We start from the raw sequence: 6,013 nt of genomic DNA, 5'->3' as shown, positions 1-6,013 counted from the left end.
CAACGATCTTTTATGCAGAAGCTTATGCTATCTGTAAAGCCCTAGAATTTTGTGAAAATGGAAAACATCAAAGAATTATGATCCTCTCAGATTCCTACAGTGTTCTCTCTGCCTTACAGACCACTAAACTATTGCATAAATCTCCAGATATCATAATAAATATTACATATTGTCTTTACCCCCTGACACGACAGGGTATACATATATCATTTACATGGATACCGAGCCACATGGGGATTGAACATAACGACATGGTTGATAACATGGCCATAATGGCCGCCACAAAAGGAATTCCCATCGCTACCCCTATTGTGGAAGTCATGTTTCGGGAACTTTACCAGGAAATGCGGACGCTCTGGTCTCTGGAGTGGGAAAGAATCGACATATCAAGGTCGTACAAATTACTCCAACCCTCCTTACAAACAAGCCCATGGTTCTCTAACCACCACGGACGATCGTTTTGCACGACACTTATACGCCTACGATCAAATCATGGCTGCTTTAAGAGTCACTTATATAAGTTACATATTGTAGCTTCTCCCGATTGTGAATGTGGGACAGCTACTCATGACATCAACCACATTTTATTTCAATGTCCGCTGATGAAAAATCGCGACGAATTCTTTCAAAACCTTATTAGAGAAGGTAAATTTCCTCCATACAATCGTGATTATGTATTATGTCAACCTATTGTGCCTGTGTACCACACTGTATATCAATTTCTGTTCTCCAATGGTGTCAAGTTCTAACTTCAACATGGCGTCGTGAAAACGCAAGTTTCGCATTAGTGTTCAACGGTGATATACGACGCGGAGCAATTCTCAGCTCATCAGTTCTATTTCGGCTTCCAACTGAAGAGGATGTCCAGCGAAGAGGCGTGACACCTCGTCACGACGTCAGTAAATCAGCGACCGTCAAATGGCACGTACAGTGGACGCAAGGTATTTGCAGACACCAAGAGAATGGCTGTGGCCGAGTTTTCTCATACGGCCATGTTTTGTGCAATTCCTGTTTGAAATGCATCTTTTTCCCCTCAATTTTGTTCATTTCTGGCTGAACGGGTACCACCCAAGGCCATAACAATCAAGGAAGAAGAAGAAGAAGAAGTGTCGCTTAATCTATGATTGCAAAACAGTAGGTTTGTTTGACTCGAGGTCTCTCGTGCTCCTCGGGAGTTGAAAGAGTTGAGAGCAAGTTTACCTGAGGGCAAAAAGAGTCGGTAACTTTTAATACACGAAGAAAACGCGATTTGTTGTAAAACAATGATGGCGGAAAATATAGCAGACATCGTGAGAAATTTGTTTGGAAATGGAAGATTCATCTGAAGATGAAGTAGCTATTGATTTACCATGTATTGGACTACAAATTATGAGAGAGCTTGATAAAGGTAAAAAAAAATATAATTATTGCTTTTTGACTTTAAACCGCCTGTGGTATGCATAAGCTAACCTGTACTAGGAAACTATTGCAAATCTTTTGATTGTTAAATAAAGGACGCCGAATAAGTTATATTGTAATGTTTTTCCGCTTCAATGTCGTCATCTATTAAAATATTACCGTCATCACCAAATGTAGCTTGATAACATATTGACTCCATCGTCAAAGTCGCGCCAAAACAACCAGTAGACGACTTGCCCTCGAAACTCTTCCTCGAGAGGAGCATCGAGAGCATGACCTGAGTGACCTGAGAGCAACTTGCCCCCGCGAGTAAAACGACCATCCGCCATACTGCTTCCGGAAAAGGGCGCCCCGAGAGTTGACAGGTCAAAAAGAGACCTCGAGTCAAACAAACCTAGTTTTGTCCAAAGACCTAGAGATCGTTGGTTTTGTCACATTCTTCTTTTTCTTTGCTATGTTGTATTAATTATTGTTATTTTTCTATGTTTATTACCTCGTGTAGGGTAAAATTTCAATCCGGATTTAACCTGGAGTGGAGTGAGGAATCTAGATTGAAATTTTACTTAAAACACTTTGTTGTGGACTGAAGTTGGAGTGAAGTGAGATTATCCACTCCACTTGTTGAGGTGGACTGGACTGAAGAATCCGAATTGAGATTTTACTTTAAACACGGACTGGAGTGAAAAGAAAACACGCACGAGCAAGCTGCCGCCATATTGCATTGTTTGTTATTGGTCTCGTTGCATTTCAGGCATAATTTGTGAAAATGGCAAAAAAACGAGCATAGGAATGTGTGGACAGAGATGAAAGTAGAGTTATTGTTGGACGTAATGAATGAAAAACATATTTTAAGATTGCTGGACGGAGAAAAGTATAGAAAAGGTGAGATATTTGAGTTCGTGAAGGCAGAAATGGACAGTGCGGGGTTCAAAAGAACAACAGAACAGATAATAATTAAATGGAAAGGACTGAAGACAAGTTTTTACCAAGGAAAACGGAACAATGAGACAAGTGGAGCATCTCGTCAAGACGTGCCATTCCTGGATCGGTTGGAACAACTTTTGGGAAATAGGCCATCGTGCACAGCACACACAAAACCACAGACAGCCAAGAAGGTAAGAATGGTATTCGTTGGTAATTGTGTAACGGAGGTGTTACGAATATGCCCTAGTTTTACTTGTTTATATTTTTAAAATGCACAAACCAATACAACGTAACCTATTTTTTAGTCAGACATGTAAATTAAAAATGTATTCGTCGCCTTATCGTAAGGTTACGTTACTGGTAAATAAATATGTAGTTTTTGCGAGAAAAAAATGTTAAAAATCCAAAAATACCTTTATTAGACGCTCTTCAACTTCCTCTTTTCATTAAAAGCGGCGGAGATAACAAATTCCAAATACTTTAGGAGATATAGAATTTTTAAATTTCATCATATGTAGTTGAGCGGTATTTGCGAAAAAAATGTTAAAAGTCCGAAAATACCTTTATTAGATGCTCTTCAACTTCCTCTTTTCATTAAAAGCAGCGGAGATAAGAAATTCCAAATAGTTTAGGAGATATCGCCGTTCTTATTTTGCATACAAGACCTGTGTTTATCATTGGACCGCCACCATTTTTTTATTTTGCCGTGTGTTGTGAATGCCTAATTAATGAAAATGGTCGATTATGTCAGGTCAGTTACATTATAAATATTTTAAAACTAAACAGCCATTAAAATTAATTCACAAAATAATTTTTAATGTCGGCTTAGTTTGAAAGTATTAATAATGTAACTGACCTGACCTAATCAACCATTTTATTAATTACGCATTGACGATTCACTTATTCACGAACACACGGCAAAACAACAAAAATGGCGCCGCTCGAATGGTTCCACAGGTCTTGTATTGCAAAATTTAAAAATTCGATATCTCCTAAAGTATTTGGAATTTCTTATCTCCGCCGCTTTTAATGAAAAGAGGAAGTTGAAGAGCATACGATAAAGGTATTTTCGGATTTTTAACATTTTTTTTGCAAATACCGCTCAACTACATATGATGAAATTTAAAAATTCGGTATCTCCAAAAGTATTTGGAATTTCTTACCTCCGCCACTTTTAATGAAAAGAGGATGTTGAAGAGCATAAAATAAAGGTATTTTCGGATTTTTAACATTTTTTTCGGAAATACCGCTCAAGTAAATATTTACCTTTTTTTTTTGCAAATACCGCCCAACTACATATTTACCGCAGTATTTGCAAAAAAAAAAAATGTTAAAAATCCGAAAATACTTTTATTATATGCACTTTCACTTCCTCTTTTCATTAAACCTGGCGGAGATAAGAAATTCCAAATACTTTAGGAGATATCGAATTTTTTAATTATCACATTACCTGTGCATTCATGTGGCTTACACCATTGTTTCTTGTTTACGAGTATGAATTTTTTTTTCTTGTGGCGTTCACCATTGTTTACCCACCTCTAACTTAGGTGAGTTTTTAATGTTTCAAATTTTAATGTTTTATTTGTTATTTGGATATTGTTGCGCAAGTAAGATGTAAAAAAAAAATTTACATGAGTTCCTACTGTTCATTCTTTGTCCCGGTTTGTTAGGTCAGGTCAGTTACATTATAAATACTTTAAAACTAAACAACCATTAAAATTAATTCATATTATTTTTAATGTCCGCTTAGTTTGAAAGTATTTATAATGTAACTGACCTGACCTAATCAACCATTTTAATTAATTAGGCATTCACGAACACATGGCAAAATAAAAAAAAATTTGGGCGTTCGAATGATAGCACAGGTCTTGTATTGCAAAATAAAAACGGCGATATCTCCTAAAGTATTTGGAATTTCTTATCTCCGCCGGGTTTAATGGAAGGAGGAAGTGAAAGAGCATATAATAAAAGTATTTTCGGATTTCTAACTTTTTTTTTCCGTAAATACCGCTATACTACATATTAACCCACTATTTGACTTACTCTTAAAGTCAAATCAGCATGGCAAATTTAAGTTACTTCGGAGTAATCAATTTAGCTTTGGAGGATTCAATTTAGCGTCAAAATAATTACCAGGTTCTACGAATGCCAATATTTAGTTGTTTCAGTTGAGGCACTACCTTTATGCTTACTCTTAAGTTAATAAATGTAGGCTGTGTTTGATTACATTGCAATGATTCCGTAGTGACTTGTCACTAATCCCTCGAGCATCATAAATCCTTAAAAGCCCTGTGTGTTAAAGGGGACATCACACTCAAGTTTTGCATCACACTTACCTTTGGCAGAAGATACTGTTCAAGTAGGATACATTTGCCCCCGTGTGAATTTGAAGAGTGCATCAGCTGTTGTACTTAGCCAATATAATGAATTATACCAAGGGGTCATAAGTAGGTGTATTCGAACACAGCCTTCAATGTAATCAGATTTTACCCAGAAGTGTGTAATGTTTGACCATTGCAGTGTTGCGTGCCAAATAGGCCTATAAGAAATTATTAATGTATTCCAATTTTTCAGCTTTGGGCGTAGAAATATAAATAGATCCTGATATTGACCTGCAGGACCTAAGTGAAGCAACTGATTCAAGTTTGACACCCTCACGAACCCCAACACCTGGGTTATCTACATCCAACAGCTTGTCAGAGACCTCTTCAAAAAGGCAAAGTAAGATTAAGTATATTTGTTTGCGTATGTAAATAACTGTTAAAGAATTGGGAAAAACTGGACAACCTGATAGTACCCGCTAATTCAAAATATTCTATGTATATATAGACACACACGTCAATATATCACATTTTTTTTACTGGAATAATTTATTTTAATTAATCGGAAACATTCTATAATTCCGTTAGTGTCGTCAATAACCGCCTTTTTTAATTAGCGGGTACTATCAGGTTGTCCAGTTTTTCCCAATTCTTTAACAGTTATTTACATACGCAAACAAATATACTTAATCTTACTTTGCCTTTTTGAAGAGGTCTCTGACAAGCTGTTGGATGTAGAATGTATAAAATGTTTCCAACACTTGTTGAATGGCAATGCTGATAGTTGGCGATCTTTAAACAACCTGTTCCCCATGTATCGGCAGTAGTATGAAAATTATTGTAACCACGTGCACTTTTACCACAGTCCACAACAGAAGAATGTTTATTTAATATTCTTAGTGAGTTGTGATTGGTAAATACACATCATGTGACCACCAACCTAAGAACTGTTACTGCTTGTCTCGCTAAGTGACCCCTGTATAAGTGGTCCTTATAGAACGAACAAAGTTATTGTGAAACACTAATTTTATTTAAGAGCCTGCCTTAGGGGCCCCTTAAGCTTAAGTGGCTCTTACTTGGTGGCTAGTTTAAGATGCATTGATGAAACCGGCCATGTTTACTCTGAAATATTTCTTTAAAAACAAAGCATACGAAAATTGTACCTATTTGTTTGACTAGTAGTCATCACTTCATAAACAACTTTGAACATGTGCTTGTCACAGTCTTGCACCAGTCGTCATCATTTCCTCAGTTCTGGATTATTTAGTATTCATACATTTGTATGGCAATATGTACTAACAAACTTACCACAGTATTTATTGTAACAGTACAGTATTCCCCATGAGCCATGAGATATTGATTCCACAAGG

At 36.6% G+C, this 6,013-nt stretch overlaps 1 protein-coding gene across 3 annotated transcripts in view; it reads left to right on the top strand.

Moving 5' to 3' along the window:
* The first annotated feature begins 1,224 nt into the window (after positions 1-1,224).
* LOC134527813 (uncharacterized) overlaps positions 1,225-6,013 on the top strand; it is a 32,448-nt gene continuing 27,659 nt past the window's right edge. For 2 of the 3 annotated variants that reach the window (XR_010074284.1, XM_063360764.1), the window contains exon 1: positions 1,225-2,513. The gene's annotated coding sequence lies outside the window, so the exon portion shown is untranslated. Of the gene's footprint in view, positions 2,514-2,695; positions 3,386-6,013 lie in introns of those variants that run through there. The other variant, XM_063360765.1, reaches the window with a different exon arrangement.

The sequence above is a fragment of the Bacillus rossius genome, chromosome 1 (genome assembly GCF_032445375.1).
Source record: "Bacillus rossius redtenbacheri isolate Brsri chromosome 1, Brsri_v3, whole genome shotgun sequence".
NCBI classification, from domain to species: domain Eukaryota; kingdom Metazoa; phylum Arthropoda; class Insecta; order Phasmatodea; family Bacillidae; genus Bacillus; species Bacillus rossius.
The sequence above is the reverse complement of the archived record's forward strand: the minus strand, read 5'-3'. Positions and strand labels throughout refer to the sequence as shown.